Below are 21,243 nucleotides of genomic sequence, written 5' to 3' on the forward strand. Positions count from 1 at the left end.
GGCAGCCAGCTGGGAACTCCAGTGAGGATTTTCAGTGAATTCCCCAGGGGAAGCTGGCAGGCTGAAGTAGATGGAAATTCTCTGCAACTGCTGAAATCATCCCCCTTTCAAGCCTTTCAACTGATTGAATGGGACTTCTCTTCTTGAAGGTAATCTCAGTTGTTTGTAGATGTAATCTGCCACAGATGCAATCAATTTACTGATACATCCTCAGTAACATTCAGGCCAGTGCTCACTTGAGCAAACAACTGGACACCATAACCTGCCCAAGTTGACCCATGATCTTAACCAAATGCCAACACAGTTAAATGCTTAAAAAACAAAGAACAAGCTTTATTAACCAAAGATAGCCTGTTCTGTCCCTAACAGAGTTACTGGAATTCTTAAACATGTCTTGTCTTTGGAGAGGTACATGAGGCTTTCTTTTCCATTTCTGGTGGACCATAGTTGTAACAACACATTTTAAGTGCAACCTGCATATCTCTATATTGAAGAAATGAGAATCATGACTAGTCCTAGTATATTTTCCCATCAAAACAGTAAGAGTAAACTATCTGTTTAATAGATGTTAAAACATATCTCGAATGTACAGTTTCTGTAAAATGTGAGCTGATTTAAGGAATGTGAAAGAAGTATGTGTCAGTGGTCCCCAAACCACCCTCAGGCTCAATGATTTGCTAGAAGTACTCAGGACTCAAATGCTGTTATAGTCATGGTTGTGGTTTATTATAATGAAAGGATACAGATTTAAAAAATCACATGGGGCAAAGTCCAGGAGAAACTAGGTGCAGATTTTTGGAGTTCTCTCCCAGTGAAGTTGCATGGACACAATGCTCCCAGCAATAATATGTTAACAATATGGTGAAGTGTTGTCAACAAGGAAAGCACCCAAGCCTTGGTGGCCAAAGTTTTTTATTGGGGAGCAGTCACGGTAGCCTGCAGCACCTGCATGACCTCAGCTACTCAGAATCTAGTTCCCCAAAGCAAGTTATTCACTATTAATCATTTATCAGTATAAACTGTGGACTACAGCCTCAAGTATTCAAAAACACTGGCAGAATGTTCTAGGGGCTCAGAGTTCATCTTACAGGAGCTGACCAAGGGCCAGTCCATTTCTTGAGAATGTGTAGAATTGGAGTAGCCCAGAAACGCTGAGTTACTGCTTTCCTGTACAGTATTTCCTAAAAGTAAGAAAATTTGGCAAAAATCCCAATTATTTTTGTACAAACTGGCATATTACAAATCCTTTGACTCTAGGTAGGTTCTGGGGAGATGGATTGTGTGTTGATACTCGATTTTTCTTTTCATTTTTTTAATTTATTGAAGTATATCACTCCATAAATATCCATAAACAATAAGTGTATATTAATAGTTGTGAACTTACAAAGCAAACATATGACATCATACAGGACTCATAACTCACCCTACCACTAATAACTTGCATTGTTTGTTAAACCTTTTTATAACAAATGATTAAAGAACACTGTCAAACTATTACTACTAACCACAGTATTTTTCCCCCAGCCAACCCTATTATTTTTATATCATTTATATATGAACATACATACACAATTAAGTGTATAGTGAAAGTTGTGAACTTACAAAGCAAACATGCATAACATCATACAGGGGTCCCATATATCAACCCTCCACCAACACCTTGCCTTGTGAGATGTTTGTTACAAATTATGAAAGAATATTGTCAAAATCTTACTACTAGTCATAGTCCTTATATTTGGTGTGTTTTTCCCCCATCCCATCCTATTATTTTTTAAATATATTTTTTATGACAGAAGATGTAAACTTACAAAATTCATGCACATGTGCAGAATTCCCAAATAACACCCCTTCATCAACACACTACATGCTGGTGGAACATTTGCTACAGGTAAGATAATATCGTCTGATTGTTACCATGTCCATAGTGTACATTTGGCTCACGTTTTCCATACTACCCCATTATCAACACAGTACATCTTTCACATAGATGCAAGAATATTATATTATTACTGCTAACCACAGTCCATAGGTCACTCTAATTGTATTTTTCCCATGCTTCTCCACATTCCCAACACCATGCAGTAGTGATGTACATTTGCTCTAGCTCACAAAGGACACTCTTGCATCTATACTATCAGCCACAATTCTTATCCACCTCTTGGTTTACTGTGCTATTCAGTTCCTAGATTATTCTCTAGCATTCTGTCAATTGGCCTTTACATACGTAGACTACCATTTTCAGCCACGTCCCCATTTATAAAATAGCTGTTACTTACTATGTGATACCATCTACTCTATACATTTCTACACTTTTACAGTAAAGCTTCTTAAAACTTCTACATACATTAAGCATCAGTAGTCCATCTCTGTCCTCCTGTTATCTCCTTTGAGAATCCACCACCTACCACCAGGTCTTGAAGATATTTTCCCAAAATTTCTTCTAGAAGTTTTATGGTTCTTGCTTTTATTTTTAGGTTTTTGATCCATTTTGAGTTAATTTTTGTATAAAGTGTGAGATAGGAGTCCTCTTTCCTTCTTTCAGCTATGGATATCCAATTCTTTGAGCACCATTTGTTTAATGGACTGTTCTGCCCAAGCTATGTGGGTTTAACAGGCTAGTCAAAAATCACTTGGCCATACATGTGAAAGTCTGTTTCTGAACCATAAATTTGGTTTCATTGGTCTATGTGTCTGTCTTTATGCCAGGACTACACTGTTTTTACCACTATAACTCGGTAATATGATTTAAAGCCTGGAGATGAGGGTCTGCTTTTCCTTTTTATGAAGTTCCTAGCTATTCAGGACCCCTTACCCTTCCAAATTTGAGGATCTTGTTTTCTTTTTTTTTTTTTTAACGCTGGTGGAATTCTTGTCAGGATTGCATTGAATCTGTATATCAATTTGAGTAGAATTGACATCTTAATGGTATTTAGTCTTCCAGTCTGTGAGCATGGCTTGTTATTTAGGCCTTTTTTGATTTCTTTTAGCATTGAATTGCAGTTTTCTGAATAACAATTGCTTTACATCATTGGTTAAGTTTTATTCCTGACTGTTGAGTTTAACTGTCATATTTTATTTTCACCACTCTTTTGACATTTAGTTAATTTTATTGATATAATCTTCATTTCTAGCCTCTCTTCCAAGCCTCTCTTTCCTGTCTTTTCTTTTCAGGCTCTAGAACACACTTTTGTATTTCCTAAAATCTGGTCTTGCTTAGAAATTCTCTCAGTTTCATTTTATCTGTGAATATTCTAATCTCACACTCATTTTTGAAAGACAGTCTTCCTGGATATAAGATTCTTGGCTGGAAGTTTTTCTCTTGTAGTATCTTAAATATATCAGACCACTGTCTTCTTGCCTCCATGGTTTCTGGTGAGAAGTCAGCACTTAATCTTATTGGGTGTCTCTTATATGCTATGCATTGCTTTTCTCTTGCTGTTCTCAGAATTCTCTGTCTTTGACACTTGACATTCTGATAAGTATGTGTCTTGGAGTTGGTCTATTGGATTTTTTCGGATGGGAGTATACGTTCTGCTTCTTGGACATGGATACCTATGTCCTTCAATAAGGTTGGGACATTTTCTACCATGATGTCTTCAAATATTCCTTCTGCCCCTTTTCCCTTCTCTTCTTCTGGGACACCTATGACATGTATGTTTGCATGCCTTTCCTGTCATTTAGCTCCCTGAGACCTTGCTCAATTTTTTCCATCCTTTTCTTCATCTGTTCTTTTGTATGTTCACTTTCAGAGGCCATTTTTTCAAGTTCATCAATTCTTTCTTCTGCCTCCTCAAATCTGCTATTATATGATCCCAATGTTTTTTAAATTTCATTTATTGCACCTTTCATTCCCATAAGATCTGCTATTTTTCTATGTATGCTTTCAAATTCTTCTTTGTGCTCAAGTCTTCTTAATATCCTTAATCTCTATAGCCATCTCATTGAATTTATTAAGGAGATTTGTTTGAACATCTATGATTAGTTGTCTCAACTCCTTTATGTCATCTGGAAACTTATCTTGTTCCTTCAACTGGGTCATATCTTCCTGTTTCTTGGTGTGAATTATAAATTTTTATTGGTGTCTTGGCATCTGGCTTACTAGACTATTTATTCTGGGTGCAGTTTTTCTCTTTAGTTTAGGGCTTCCTGCCCTTTCTCCCTTGCTGGTTGTACAGTAAGAGCCAAGGTTGTAATTGGTGCTATAATCTATGGGAGCTCAAGCTGTCCTCATTTCCCCAGGGACCAATGAAACTTCTCCCAACTTTCTCCTTTGCCAGGTGTAGGGACAGAGTTACAGCTGTGTGGAATAATCCAAGTCATGCAGGCATAGACTGTAGTTGTCCAGAGAGACTGAGGAAGCTTCATGCCCCTTTCTCCCCTGCCAGGGGCAGGGATGGAGCTGCAGGTGTGGGCAGCAATCTATGCAGTGTGAGTCCAAGATTACTGCAGTTGCCCCTGTAGACTTCTGGTTTTCAGTCTGTGACAGTCAAAGTTAATCTGCAGTTACCTGGGTAGGTTGGTGAAGCGCCTGCCAGTCTCCTCTTCACAAGAGGTACAGTGGAAGCCTAGTCTAGGGCTGCAGGCCAATTTGGGTGCAAGAAACTGGTTCCTACCATCACTGTGATTTTTGGTCCTGGCTTTCCCTCAGGCTGTGGGTGGAGTCAAAATGGCGGCCACTGCCCTCTATCTGACTTGGGCAGATTCACACCCTGGCTGTTCCCAGGGTTATATCTTAGCCAATGAGTCTACCAATCAGTAGCTAAAATCAGCAGCCAACCATCTCCTCCTCCCCTGTTTTTGGGAAATGGAGCTTCCAATTCCAGCCACGGAATAGCTCCTGGGGCTACCAGAGTAGGATAATCACCGGCCTCCCCAGCTTGGCTGGTAATTTCCCAGAGAGGCTGGTGCAGGTCCCCACAGCTTCCTCCCTGCTGGAGGTGGCACTGGAGCCTAGGCAAGAGCTGCAATCTGACCTGGATGGAAAGAAGCCAGTCCCCACCAGCAGTGGGATTTTCAGCCCGCCCCGCTTCCCCTCATGCCAGGTGCAAAGCCAAGACGGCAGCCACTGGCCTCCCTCTGACCCAGTAGTTCAAACTTTAGCCATCCTAAGGACTACACTCTAGGCCACTGAATCCACCCATCAACAACTGAAGTTAGTGCCCAACCGTCTCCCCCTCCCCTGCCCTTGGGAAGTGGAGCTTTCAATTCCAGCCACAGAGCAGCTCCCGCGGCAGCTTGTGCCTCCAGTGGAGGATGGCACCGGCCTCCAGGGTATGGAGCGCTCTTCTTACGAGTCTTCTCTGCAGATGGGCAGTCTTCTCCCTCCACCTCCTTCAAGTATGTTGCAGGATGCTCTTCTGGCCTCTTGGAGCCCCCAAACAGGTGCTTCAGCTAGCTCCAGAGAGCTTTGGGTATTTACTAACTGCAGGAGCTGACTCTAGGAGCTCTACACTGCCATCATCTTGCTAGTTGTCTCTCGATTGATTTTTCATAGTTTAATTTTATCTGCTTCTTTTGGTAAAATGCTATCATTTCCAACACCAGTTATAGCTCTTTATCCCAAATTCAGTTTACAAAACTACAAAACTTATTATTATGCCATGCTTTACATATTTTACATATCAGGTCATCAGGTATAAGTTACATATATTTATAGATTTATATTTATAGATATGTGCTTTTGAGGGTGTTCTCTTTTCCATACACTTTGCAAAGCTTTGAATGTTGAGTATTGAATAATAATAATAATTTAAAAAGTGGTCCTTGCCCTCTTGTAGTAGTTATGTGGGGTAGATTGATCATAAACAAGTATACACATATAAGACTGAATTACAGACTGCAGTCAATTCTATGAAGGACAAGAACATGAGGATTTGAAAGACAATGAGTTGAAAGAACCTAATTTGCTCAGGGGTTCTATATTGGATTTCCCAGAACAATACAATTTTTAGGTATTCTGTCCTTTTATTTGTAAATTTTAATTTTTAGCACATTATTCAGATGATGGGCTTTTGAGCACAAGGGAACAAATTCTTTGTCAGTTCATTGGATCTGATTTCATGCTTGGTTCTAATGGCAGGTATGCTACATTTGTCAAGAAGTCACTTGACTTTTTTAGGTTTTCCTTAGAAAAATGATAATACTGAAGAGATCTTTTCTTAAGGCCTATCAGATTCCTAGTTAAGTTCCTGAAGCTGTTTTATAATTGAATTTCACTCCTTAAAGTTGTCACTTTTTTCTTGAATTCATGACTATCAGAATAAGGCAATTGTTCTTTGCCATTTGTTTTTTAGAAAGCTAAGAATAAATGCAAATGATGAATTATAAATTTTATACAAATATTTAAATGTGCTCACAGTCTTTTTTCTCTTTTCTCTTTAGAATCGTGTTCATTTTTTAATTTATCCATTAATTCAACAAATCTTGTTTATAACTATGAGTAATCTGCTAGTAATACTTCCTTTTATTCAAGGAGCTCACAAGTTAAAAGAAGCAATAAGAAATTTTATTAACTATTAAGAGAAATGTTTAAGCTACTGGAGTAGCTTATGCCCAGAAGAGAGTCTTTCGGTCTGTCTTGTGGAAGACCATAGAAGGCCTTAGAAGAATTTGAGTAAATACTTCAGGGAGGAGCAGGATTTCATTAAGAATATAAGAGGAATGCATATGTGCTATTAAATAATTTAAAATAGTAAAGTAAATAAGATTCATTTGTTTTTAAGCAGATTGGTAATTTAGAAAATCCAAGAGGAGGAACATATTTCCAGAGCATAAAGCATTTGGTTTGACACATGATGAGTTTGAATTGCCTATGTCACTTCTAACTGTAGATAGTCATTGAATATGATATAGAGCCCAAGAGAGAAGTCTGGAATGGATTATAGGATTTAATCATCTCAGAACTGGTAGTTAACCCACAGGAGGTGCAATTATCCGTGAAGAGTGTATCCTGTAGGTCACAGTATCCCAAACCATATGCTATGGTATGTTGGTATGCCTCAATAGGTTATGGTGTTCTGTCATATTTTGATGGCTATAAATGTGATACAATTTTAAACATTTTTTAAAAATACAGCTCAAAATTTTACACCTGTTGAAATTAAATTTCAGCACTATTTGTAGACTTCCTTTTGCAAACTTCCTGAATTCAATTATTTTGGGACCTGAGACTATACTTATTCCCTAATGTCAGAAGTTTGTTAGGGGCTCACTGTGTATGTATAGCATCTCTACCTGATCTTCCTGAGGAATCATCCATGATATTAAAATATGAAATGTTTTGCTTTAATTTTGACAGAATTTGCTTTTATTTTTCACAGTTTTTCTTATTTACATAGAGTACAAACACACACACATGATTGTTACAGTTATTATTAATAGTGTTATGTGATATCAGTTCTCCCTAAATAAAATATTAACTTATGTTGATCTTAAAAGTTACTTCATTATTGGCTTTTAATATTTTATTTCTATAAATAAAAGCAATCTTTCTTATAAAAATTAAGCAATTTAATTAAAATTGATTAATCCAGAGGAAGTTAGAGTTTTCATCAGTTCAGAAAGTTGATATTTAAAAAGCATGTTTTATTGCACAAGTTTAAATTGTTTTTCTTTTGTAATTTTTCACAATTTAAATTACTGAACAAAATGGAAATTAATATTTCAGGTCTTCTCATACTGTTCTGTTTGTTGATCCAATTTGCTTTAAACGGTCTAAGGAATTCAAATAACCTATATTAAAAAACAAAACAGGCAGTAGTCTAAAGCTTCAACTAATCTTTTTAAATACTTTAGATTTAAATTGGTCTGATTTTCACAGGTATTTATTTTCCTATATATTGCTCAAATTTTTATTAAAGCTGCAGAGTCATCAGATTCATAGAATAAACATGATTATAAAAAAAGTTTGTCACTATTTAGGTAACATAATGAGAATTATTCTAATGTATGTACATATGCCCCAGTAAGTACTTTTTTCCCAGCCTAAAATTCCTATTTGCATGAAAAAGCATGAAATGGAACAAAGTGTAAAAAATACCAGGGACATCACAAAATGTGGATATTATCCAATTATTTAAAAATTTTTAAACATCTACAGATAATAAAATTTTCTTGAGATTGGTTGCAAAGGTACTAGATCCACTTCAAGAAACTAGTTACAATGTCGCACAATTAAGAGCTAAAAGCAAAATGCTTCATACAGTGTCAGAATCACTCGTTTTGCCAACCAACATGGAAATTTCTAAAATCATGTGACCTGTATTAGCCAAATAGGTGCTGATGCAAAGTACCAGGAATCTGTTTGCTTTTATAAAGGGTATTTATTTGGGGTAAAAGCTTACAGTTACAAGGCCCTAAACATCCAACTCAAGGTACCATAAGAGGTATTTTTCTCACCAAGTCTGTTGCCACGTGTTGAAGAGAGATGGTTGCCCATCTCTGCAAAGGTTCAGCCTTCCTCTTCCTCTTTAGGTTCCATGGGCCCAGCTTCTTCTAATCTCAGCTGTAGGCTGGAGGGTTCATTTCTTTCTGGGCCTTCTCAGCTCCTTGGGCCCTGGTCTCCTTAGCTGTTAACTATCTGGCGAATGGCTCAGCTCTCTCCTGGGATTTAGCTGTTTGAACCTTCTCTTTTCTGTCCCATGTCAGGACTGAAATGACCAAGTTGTCTCCTCTTCAATGTCTATGGAGCTCTCTTTGTCCCTGTGTCTTCTGTGCGCCTTCTGGAGAGAGTGTCTATTTTATATAGACCAAGGGGGTGGGTTTTCGACCCTGAGCCATGCCCCTCTGACAGGGTTGAATCAAAGGAACTGATTTAATTAACTAAACTTAAACCTTTGCATTTAAATCAGTCAAAGGGTAGCATACCCAGAGGAACAGACTAGTTTACAAACATAATCTATATCGTTTTTGGAATTCATAAATAATATCAAACTGCCACACAACTCATGAATCAAGGGAAATTAAAAAGGTGTTATATTTGGAAAAGTATTAGTGGTAGACACTTAGACAACATGTCAGATGATATGAATATTATAATAATCCAAAGAACTTTTAAACAAGAAGCTGATGCATCTCCAGGATTGGAACAAAGGGCTGGGAAGAACATTATTTGACATGAAAAGATTCAAATCAAACCAGTGAAGAATGAAATAGTCCAAGTGGCAAGTGAATTCTTTGTAATAAATTGTGCACATTCTAGTTTGACTACTGATTGTGTAACTGGTGACAGGATGTTGTAAAGGTTTTTTATTGAGGATTTCTTCTTAAAACGTATTTTTTCATTCAATTATTTATGTAACAGAATTCAGTGGAGATCTACTGCGGTCCAGGGACTGACCAAATGGAGCTCATAATTTAGTGGAGAGAGACATAATATTTGTAATAAAAAATTGTATATATGTTAAAACACTGTAATATGGGGAAAAGCAAGGGGTGCTAAGGGAAGTAGTTTTAAATTTAGTAGGGTGATCCCATTTTAAGCATGTATTTAAAAGAGAAGAGGAAGAAAGAGCCATTTATCTAGAGGGCAAGTATTCCAGGTGGAGGAACAGCCACTAAAAAGACCCTGACATAGGAGCATGTCTGGCATGTTCAAGGGACAGAAAGGAGACCCAGCAAACTGAATAAGGGCAAGACTAGTAGGGGGAGAGTTCAGAGAAGTAACAAGGACAGATGAAAGAGAGCTGATAGACCACTTTACTCTAGAGTAAAACAGGCAGTCATTACAGAGAAAAGATATGATCTAACTTCTATAAAAAATACTAATAGGACTCAGGTTACTATGTTGAAAAAAAATACATAGATTGAGAGCAAAGTTGGGCATTAGGAGACCAGTTAGGAAGCTCTTGTAATAATTCAGGTAAAACGACAAAGACCTGGGCCAGATGGTGGGCATAATGGTGGGTTTAGGTGTTTGGATTCCTTCCATTTTTCAAGATCATGCCAATAGCATTTTTTAAGGGGATTAAGGAAAAGGGGAATAAAGATTTTTAGACTGTGTAGTCAAATAATGGTACTGTGTCCCAGTGCTTCTTATTGAAATGGGAAAGATTGTAGATGGAATATGATTTTTGTTTGTTGCTTTTATTTTATCTTTTCTGTTAATGGGGTGGGGTAAGAAATGATCAGGTATTCTCTCCATTTTGCACAGAAGGAAACTGAGTTACAAAGATAAAGTAACTTCTGGAAAGCTGAGATTCAAATGCAGGCAGTTTGGCTCCAGAATCTGTGCTATCAACACGTAAACACTTTATCACTTGGCCATTCTATACTTCAGGAATTCCTATTCAATTAATATTAGAGTATGTCAATCTACCTTGCACCCTAATTCTTCAGGATTAATTTTCTTATTTTTTTCTTTCTATGTTTCATGTTTCCACAAATTCCCTCTTTTTCTTCACACACATTATGTATATTTTGTTTACACACATTATATGTGTTTTGTTCATACATAAGGTATAAAAACTTGCAAATTTTTCATTCATTAGCTTTCATATACACCTGTTTTTATATCAGAGTTTCTCTTTCATTTTTAATTGACTTCATTCTTTAATTTTTTCATTGGCTAGTCATACATACTTAATTTAAACTTTTATTAGATGCATCCATAAAAAAATTCCATCTGAAAATATCTACGAAGAATTCATGTCCCAACCATTGTTTCTCTTGACACTCTCTCTTAACATTAGATTATTTCATTTTAAGTGGAGATAATTTTATTTCCCTCCTCCACTTTCTTATTCTCCCTCCACTTAGCTTCCAGCCTCCTGTTAGAAATGGAGCTTAGGATGAAATCTGGAGACTCCTATCTTGTTGTAAATTTGGGCCTCAGATTGTGAATCCACTCCCAAACAGAATGTGATAATGGAACCTTCCCTCATTCCCTGCCTCCTCCTCCCCACATGGTGTTCTATGATAACATAGAGGTCCACGTAAAATACAGGCAGGGCCATTCCCAGGTCTATGGGTGTTAGTACACCCAGGATGCTAGGACTCACGGGCCTGCAGTTACTGTCTGCCAAATCACCTGCGTGATTCCAGAACCACATCGTATCCAGATGGGAGCCTCTGCTGCTCAGTCCTGTCTGAGCTGTGTCTGCCAGATCTCGTCCAAGGATATTACACTGTCCCAGCATTCAGGGGATATTTCCCAAACCTTTATGTCACTACCATGTTTGCTGCTGTTGCTATTCCATGGGTTATAGAGGGTCCAGTGCTTGGCTGCAGACCCTAATCCCTCTGAGGTCAATTGGGACACCCTGAGAGAGAGAGGTGGCAAGATATGAGATAGCGGAGGGTCTTCCCCATGCCCCCGATTTTTCCAGCAACAACCTGCATGTTCAAAAGAACAGTAGACAGAGAGGGTACTGAAACCAAAATCAGAAATTTTACCAAACTAGAAATTCAAGTCATTCGTTTTTATTTTAAACAAATCAATTTATTGGTGCATTTTAATAAAGCATAAATCCATCAAATTATGCAATCAATGGTATTTGGTGTAATCACATATTTGTGCATTCATCACTTAGTCATTCTTAGAGCACCTTCATTATTCCAATAATAATCAAGAAAATAAAACAAAACTTAACACCTCTCAATCTCTCTATGCTAGCCCTGCTATACATTGCTGCTATTCTTTTTCCTTCTCTCTAGGACATTGGTATCAAATCATTCTTAAGGATTTTGTTCAGCAGGAGGATCAAGTGACTGGCTTGCTAAGAGTATTCAAGGAGGAGTCCAAATTATCAGTAAAACCCTCGCTCCCAATCCTCCAACTCCCACCCCAGCAGGTGAGACAATAGCAGGCGTTGCCCAGGAATCCAAGGAATCCAAATTACACAATCCTGTGACCCTCAACACCCACAGAACTTCCACAAAACATTCAAACGCATGACTACAGCTCTCTATAAATCCACAGCTCCAGGTAGCAAGCAGACCATTTTGTTTTGTTTTACTTTGTTTTTGTTTTTGTCTTACTTCTCAAGAAGAGAACAACACCTCCGTCCTCAGTATCAGTGAGTCTAACTCTGCTTTCATCTCATTTTGAATTTTAATCTCTGTGACCCTGCAAAATATCTATTTATGGACCCTGGGTTTAGCAGCTTACCTACTCAGCCCTGATCATTGTGAAGCCAGCTAGTAAAATAGGGAATCAATAGATGAATCTGGAACCTGGCAGGAAGCCCACGAAGACATCAATAGCCCCAAGATTCTGCTATTGAGAATAAGACTTCCTCTAGAAGCCAGGAGAAGCCCAGGATATTCCCCAAGGACTTTATCATTGGGCCCTCATGGGAAATTGATGGGGAAGTAATCAATCAAAATGGTAAACAGCTGGAACTCCTCCCCTGCCATTAGCAAAGGGGTGGGATAATTTGATTCAAAAGGCAGGCACAAGGCTTCAGCTCACTCTCTGGAGCACTCTCTCATCTATGGACCCCTGTCCTGTCCTCTGTGCACCGCTCTTGCCATTTTTCCTCTGCCATGTGGCCACACAAGTAAAACTTGGGCATTTATAACCTATAATGGGGAATTGTAATCTGTAAATCAGTCCTCTTTATCGCTTTTCAGCCCCTTCCTCTCTACCTGGGACCCCTAATCTGTTATTTTCTCCCAATTCTCTTCCCTCCCTACCTGAATAAATTACTGGCCTAACTCACTCAACATGCTCTTGAAATTCATTTCTGCAGGATAGTCAAGAACCTAAACAAAATCCGGTAACAACTGCTTTGATATTTGTGCTCATTCTCCTGACCCCTGGATATTCTGGTCTTTTCTTTGGATTTGACTATGTCTATCTCATTATTGTTTTGTACATATAATCCCTGGTGTAGTTGGAACAAAAGAAAATTGTCAATAGACTTTATTGTGAAAGTCTTTTTATCATAAACTACTTTAAAGTCCCTTTTATCATGATCATATTTTGATATATGACATCCTTTTCAGTGGTTGCTTAATAATGGCATTGTAGGAGTTTAACTTCAGTTTACTTACCAATTACTAATATTGACGTGTAGTTTTTCCTTTTTTTTTTTTACTAACAGACTAATAGAGAAATTAACAACTTTAGAAGCATACCTTTGCATTTCCATTATTGACTTGCAATAAATTTCTAGAAGTCAAATTGAGTCAACATTTATAAGCTTTTTATGGCAGTTGATAAATGCTGCTAAATGAAGTCAGAAAGCTTCTATCACACTTTTTTTTCCTTCCCCTTCTCCTCCTCCGCCCTGCTGTTTGGTTTTTTGGTTTGTTTGGTTTTTTTTTGCTACCTGTGTCCATTTGCAGTGTGATCTTCTGTATCTAGTTCTCTTTTTGTCTTCTCTTCTTGTCTTTCTCCTCTAGGAGATTCGATCCTGGGGACCTCTGATGGGAAAAAAGGTTCCCTGTCAATTGTGCTACCTCAGTTCCAGGTTGCTGCTGCGCTTGACCTTGACTATTTCCTTCATCTCTCTTTTGTTGTGTCATCACCTTGCTGTGTGACTCAATTGCGTGGGTACTGGCTCCCCGCATGGGCACTTGGAATGCCACATGGACACTTGACTTGCCACGTGGGCACTCGGCTCTCCAGGCGGGTACTGGCTCGCCACACTGACACTCGGCTCACTGCACGGTCACTCCATTTGCTACACGGCCACTCAGCTTGCCATGTGGGCACTGGCTTGCTACACAGGCACTGGCTCACCATGTGGGCACTCATGCGGGCACTCAGCTCACCATGCAGGCACTTGGGTCACCATTGAGCTTTCGTGTGGGCGCTCAGCTCACCACATGGGCACTCAGCTTGCCATGTGAGCAGTTGGCTTACCACATGGGCACTGGCTCACCGTGCAGGCATGCTTTCTCTTCTCCTTTTTCACCAAGAGGCCCCAGGGATTGAACCTGGGTCCTGCCATATGGAGACCTTATCACTTGAAGCCACATCCACTTCCCTATAATCAAGTTTTAGTACATTGATGGTAACTATTTCCTCGAATCCTTCTCTACACTAAACCGCTTGCATTTCCTTGATTACCAGTAAGGTTTATCATTTTTCAAGTAATTATTGGCATTTGCATTTTTTCTGAATAACTTTTGGTCTTTTTTCTATTGCTGTATTGCCTTTTAAAAATACATGTTTCTTATTTTACATTTTAAAATTAATTTTCCCTTTTATATTATCTTCTTTAAAAAAGATACATAGATCACAAAAAATGTTACATTAAAAAATATAAGAGGTTCCCATACACCCCCACTCCCTGTCTCCTCACCCTCACTCCTCCCACATCAACAATCTCTTTCATCAATGTGGCACATTCATAGCATTTGATGAATACATTTTGGAACACTGCTATACAGCATGGATTATAGTTTACGTTGTAGTTTATACTCTCCCCCAGTCCATTCAGTGGTTTAGGGCTGGATATATAATATCCTACCTCTGTCCCTGCAATATCATTCAGGACAATCCAAGTCCTGAAAATGTCCCTATATCACACCTCTTCTTCCCTCTCCCTGCCCTTACCAACTCCCGTGGCCACTGTCTCCACATCAGTGATAACAGTTTCTTCCACTGCTAGAGTCACAGTAGCTCTATAACAGAATACCAGTAAGCCCACTGTAATCCACTTTTTATTCCTCCTTCCTATGAACCCTGGGATCGTGATGTCCACTCTACCTTTAAATCGAGAGGGGGCTTAGATCCCACATGATTGTAGTTGTAGACTCTCTCCAGCTTGTAGTTGTAGACTCTCTTGATTCCCTGGTGTGGTGGTTGACCATCCTCACCTCCCTGTTAGCTGACCTGGGGAAGTTCAATGAACCAGAGGGTAGAAGTTGCAAATCTGCTGAGGCTCAGGGCCCAGCTGGCACATGGACAGTTCAGAGATTCAAGTCTCCTGAGTATACACCAACCCCAGCGCCAACCTTACTCTTGAATATCTCAAAACATATTATGTAATGCTTAAACACTTAAGGTTTTTAGACTATATTCATACAGTTAGTGGACATGTGTGGGATTTTGTCTTTTCTTTTTCTAGCCATTGTCAGCCTCAATCAGCACTCCAGCTTCCTTTTTAAACTGCTTATCTAGTGTCTGGTTTGGCTATTAACTAGAGACATGTCTTCTCCTAGCCAAGAGCTGCATATGTGGCCCAAGTAGGCACATTCCATGCTTACTTCCTGGAAACTTGAATCTTGAGCCAAGTAACCAAGAAACTGAAAATAGATAGAGGTTAGAAATAAAGACATAGAGTGGATTTCCATTTTCAAAGCACTTTACAGGGTAATAAGTGCTTTCACCATCACTCTCTTAGAGTATCTCCACCATTTTCCTGTGAGTCTTTAATATATCCATTCTATAGGGGAGGCCACTTTATGTTGAGAGGAAATTAAAATACAAAAATGTTAAACTAATTTTCTAGAATAAGAGCTATAAAACTATTGTTGTGGAACTCCATACATTGATACATGATAATTGTAAGAATGCATTCATAAGAAACTAAACTTCTGAGGGTTTACATGTTTAAAAAATTATTCTGTTAATATACTTTCTGCACTGACTACAAAGCCCAATTCAAGTTTGAAATACTTTAAGCTCTAATGAAATGCAGGTGATCACCTCATCCACTGCACAAAGGAACATTTTTTCTAAAATCAAAGTTTTAAAATTCTGGTTCCAAGTGGTCTCAGAGACCTGGGTGAAAAGTTACTAAGGATATAAAATATATTCCATTAGAAACAAAATCCCAGTAGGCCTAGTGTCTTTGGAGTGAGAGCAGCCTGGCCTGATTTCTAGCTCTCTGAAATTACTGGCAATTGCAACATTAGCCAAGTCACTTCATATCTCTGAATTTCAGATTCCCTTTGTGAGAAAAAGGTATATTACAATAATAGTTCCCCTATTAACTTAATAACATCACAGTAAATAAGGATCAATAGATATATACATTAAAGTTCCCCACACTATTAACACATACATGCATATATATTAACTACTCTTATCAGGCTGGTGATAATATAGTATTTATCTAATCATCAGAGTTGTATTGCACACCTAGAATCACTGTGTTAGCTCACTCTATTATCTCAAATAGGGAGAGAAAGAAATGTGTACAAATAACTACAGTATGGCAAATAAATCTTTTAAAAAAAATTTTAATAGCAGCTTTGTTGAAATATGTCACATATATATATAAATTTCACCCTTGTAAGGGTACAATTTGGTGTTTTTTGTATATTTGCAAAGTTCTACAACCATTAACATCATCTAATATTCCAACATTTTCATCATCCCCAAAAGAAACTATGCTGTTAGCAGTTACCCCATCCTACTCCCAGCCCCAGCATCCACTAATCTCTTTTTTTTGTATTTATTTTTAATTTTTATTTTTTTAAACAAATTAATTGTATTGGTACATATTTTAAAGCATTCAACTCATCCAAAGTGTACAATAATGGTATTTGGTATAATCGTATAGTTGTGCATTCATCACTTCAATCATTATTAGAACATTTTCATTATTGCAGTAATAATAATCAACAAAAAACAGACGAACCAACAAGAAAATTCTTTGCCTCTTAGTCCCGCTGTTTCCCCTGCTGTACATAGCTGCTATTTCTAGTTCTTCTTGTACAATCATTTACTTATTTATTAGCAATTTTAGATAGAATCTCAATTTATTAGATATAATCTCAATAAAATACCCTACGGTCTTTCCTAAGACTATAATCAATGACTTTCAGTATAATCACAATGTTGCATCACATTTTTTGTGGTGATGAAAGAGAAATCTTAATCCTTTATGTAATGGCAATCCATTTAATCTTTCCTAAGCTGTAAAACAAAAAGCCAAAATGTTGAGCCCCAATATCTCCTTTTGTTCTACCTTGCTATTACTAACTCATTTCTCATACTCAGTCTGGAGAAAAGGATATTTCCCCCTAAAACCTCCAGAGGGCACTAAAGCACTATGGCACATGTTCCCAAATACTTAATAGTAAAATACATCAGCATTTGTAGTAAAATGCATATGCTACTATACTACATGCTTATTACATAAGTATTGCAAGTATGAATACATTCACCACCTACTATGTGCCAAGCACTGAGAGGTACTGGGAATTTAGAGATTAAAGATAGAGCACTGGCCCTTAAAAGCTCTCAGTCTAAGTAATTCTTTAAGTAATTAATGTAAATTGAAAGCTAAAGGGAACAAATGTGACTTACCTGCCTTCATTTATGGACTCAGACTGCCAAAGTAGTTGGAAATATTCTTGTTATAAGAAATATATGAGAGGCCTCTGAATGAAGAATGTTGCTTTATGATTTAATCTATTTTGTTCACCTCTGAATCTGTAGTATATACATATTATATTGCCTGTCACTTAGTAGGAAACTGAGAAACATTAGTTCAATAAATGAATAATGGTTCCAATTAGGCCCAGAGTTCTAGAAGGGCGATTGTCTTTCTTGTGTTCTTGAGCTATCAATCATCTGGAGCTTTCTGCTCCTTAAATTCTTTTTACTAATGTCCCAATTTTCCATCTGCTTCTACCTCAGCAACTATCTACATTGGTATCCTTATTTTTTTTTTTACCAAGCTACCACCTTGATGGACACAGCTTCCTCTTGTTTTATATTATTGTCATTTCCTTAATTAGTCCACAAAATAAGAGTTGTATCGTAAAACTAACTGCCTTACAGGTGAGAATTATGGTTCAGCAGTATATATCCTTGGCATTAACAAGGCTGAAATGAGAATGTGTCAGTGCTCCAACTTCCATAATGCCAATGTGGACAAAAATGTAGGGAGTAATAGGTCAATAAATGGAAGCATCCAGAGTCCCTAAATGACTATGAGGAGCAGATTTGTTTGCCTTGCCACACTGACTGGCTTACCTTGACATTCTCATGTAAAAAAGGAATAAATTCTATATTATCTAAGCTATTGTATTTTTTTTAAATCAACTTATCCTATGTCTTAACTAATATGGTATTTTAACTCTTTTATCTTGCACTGTTTCCACACTGATGGACAGTTATACCCTTCCTTCATAATCATAAAGATGCACTAAGTGGCTAAGGGTAGTAGAAAGAACAACTTAAATTCAATAGCAGATTTTCTGGGAATTTATTAGCCATTCTCCATCATGGAATTTTTCCTTGATAGCACCCCATAGTAAGCCATGGCCTCCAGCCAAGTTCTTATGGCTTTTTTTTCTCTTGGCCCACCTCACTTTTCTCCAGTTTCTTTTTAACTCTGTTAACTACTCTTTCTGTCCTTGGTTGTATACAGTCATCTCCAACTACATCTTATTTTTAGATAGAGAGTATTTTAATTTGTTTCTTTGCCTCACCTTTGTATTTGAAAGGAACCTCACTTTTCTTTTATTAGAGAAGTTGTAGTTTTATAGAAAAATCATGCATAAAAGAGAATTTCCATATACCACCCTATTTGTAACACCTTGCATTAGTGTTGTACATTTGTGACAATTGATGAAAGAACGCTTTTTATAATTGTACTATTAACTACAGTCCATGACGTAAGTTGGTTTCTACTAACTGGTGTTGTACAGTCCTATGTTTTTTTTATTTTACTCTAATATATTTATAACCTAAAACTTCCCCCTTTAACCATATTCATACATATAATTGAGTGCTGCTCATAACTTTCACAATGTTGTGCTACCAGCACTATCATTCATTACCAAAACTTTTTCATTAACTCAAATAGAAACTCTGTCCAATTAGCATTAAATCCCCAATCTCTACCTCCACCCCAACTCTTGGTAGCCTATATTCTAGTTTCTGACTCTATGAATTTGCTTATCCCAATTATTTCATATCAGTGAGATCTTTCAATATTTGTCCTTTTGCATCTGAGTAATTTCACTCAACACGATGTCTTCAAAATTCATGTTGTCACATGTATCAGGACTTCATTTCTTTTTACAAATGAATGACTTTCCATTCTATGTATACACTACATTTCAGATCGACACTTGGGTTACTTCCATGTTTTAGCAACTTTGAATAAAGGTGCTATGAACACCTATGTGCAAATACCTGACCAAGTCCCTGCTTTCAGTTCTTTTGGGTATATCCTAGTAGTGGGTGCTGAGCCATATGGTACTTTTTTTCTCTTTTCCTCTCCCCTTTCCCCCCCTCCCCCCACCCCGGTTGTCTGTTCTCTGTGTCTATTTGCTGCATCATCTTTGTCCGCTTCTGTTGTTGTCAGTGGCACGGGAATCTGTATCTCTTTTGTTGCATCATCTTGTTGCGTCACCTCTCTGTGTGTGTGGTGCTATTTCTGGGCAGGCTGCACTTTCTTTCGTGCTGGGCGGCTTTCCTTACAGGGCACACTCCTTGTGTGTGGGGCTCCCCTAAGCGGGGGACACCCCTGCGTGGCAGGGCACTCCTTGTGCGCATCAACACTGCGCATGGGCCAGCTCCACACACACAGGTCAAGGAGGCCCAGGGTTTGAACCGCGGACCTCCCATGTGGTAGACGGACGCCCTAAACCACTGGACTTCCACAACCTCTTCCTTTTACCTTCCCACCAACAATGAATGAGTGGATCCCCATGTTTTTTAATTAGAAAAATATATCTAGGTATTTTTCTGACCAGAAAAAAATTCAAGTTTTAAATAAATGCTATTCCTTCCCTAGAATGCACAAGGGAATAGCTAGCTAGCTAGCTAGCTAGATATCGATATATTTTTCCCAGAATAATGATTTTAGCTCAATTTTATCCAACATTGAGAAAGACCAGGTAGAATTAGTAGCGATGGAGATTAGGGAATCTTTTTTCTTTCTTTTTCATTCATTCATTTTTCCTCCTCTCTCCTTCCTTCTCTTACTCCCTCCCTTCCTACCTTCTTTCAGTCCTTCTTTCCTTCCTCCCTTCTATTGCTTTTCTTGGCAAAGTAGAAATGATCAAAATCAAGAATACAACACATTAACATGCCTCAAAAAGATGCAAAAGCCACATTGTTATAATAACGAATTCCTATATAGAGACCATATGTGTTGTGAGCAAAATTAGTCACACTGAAAGAATGAGATATTTAACATCGTTTAGGAGCATTCAAATTTGAGGAACTGGAAAAATGGCAATGCTGTGGGAATTATAGGAAAGTATTGGGCTATGCAAGTGGGAAAAGGGATAAGTGGGGGATAAGAGGAAAGAAAATAGTCTTCTGGAGAAAGGTTGGGGGCTGGAATTTTCTTTTTTCAAAACTGTTACTAGTACTAGTATAATTCATTTGCTATGATATATTCACCCTGCCTCCTTAATCTTTGTTGAAAGCTTGGGTTTCAGTGGGACAATGTGATGAAAAAAACAAGAATACATTATCTGAAAACTTAGACTTAACTTTAGAAGAGGCTACATTTTGGCCAGTTAAATAATGCTAAGAAAAGAAAAAAAAAAAAAAGAAAATCAGAGGTTGCCTATTATTTGGCAATCTCAAGGGTAATCTAAACCTAAGTGTGAGCTTCCATACATTTTTTAAAAATGCATTACAGCACAAATGAATGCTTTTATTTCCCAAGATTAATTTCTAAATATCCGTTTAAAAGTATAGTTTACATTCTAGTGCTGTCAATATTTTTTTCTAGTTCCTCACTAGTTTTTCTGATGTAAATTGAAATTAGAGGGAAGGCTAATTTATTGGTTTAATCTATGTGGATTTGAAGCTGAATAGTATTTGTAGCAGAGAAGGTTTAGGAGATACCTGGAAAAGATACAATGCGTTATTTGTAATTGTCTATCAAAAGTATGGAATTCTTTTGATTTAAATCATGATTTAGTATAAACTGAAAAGGAATTAAAGAGAAAAAAAAACCAACACACAAAGGCTATATCTCACTGTTGTAGCAAATGAACAAAACAGGCAGCTATTGTATGAATCATGCTCTCTGGGACAGGAGAGTCACCAATCTTGGAGTCATCTCAAAGACCAAAAAAAAAATCAGCTTTTTAGGACAGTGACAAGCAAATTGATTAATGACCAAAGCTAAAGAAAAGGAAAAAAAAAGTATGGTTTGGATTTTTCCCAAGTTTCAACTACATGGCAAAAGATTTTTAAAAAATGTAAAGATTGATTTGGTCGTTTTGTCTAGACTAAGAAATGACAATGACTACAAACTCAGAGTTCTCATATACATTGAAACATAGGTGACCATCCAAAGGACAACTTCAAAAGACAAGGATGCTTTTATATTATGGCACCTGAAAGTTTAGCAAGAGAAGTTAATTATA

Source organism: Dasypus novemcinctus, chromosome 25 (assembly GCF_030445035.2).
Source record: "Dasypus novemcinctus isolate mDasNov1 chromosome 25, mDasNov1.1.hap2, whole genome shotgun sequence".
In the NCBI taxonomy this organism is placed as follows: domain Eukaryota; kingdom Metazoa; phylum Chordata; class Mammalia; order Cingulata; family Dasypodidae; genus Dasypus; species Dasypus novemcinctus.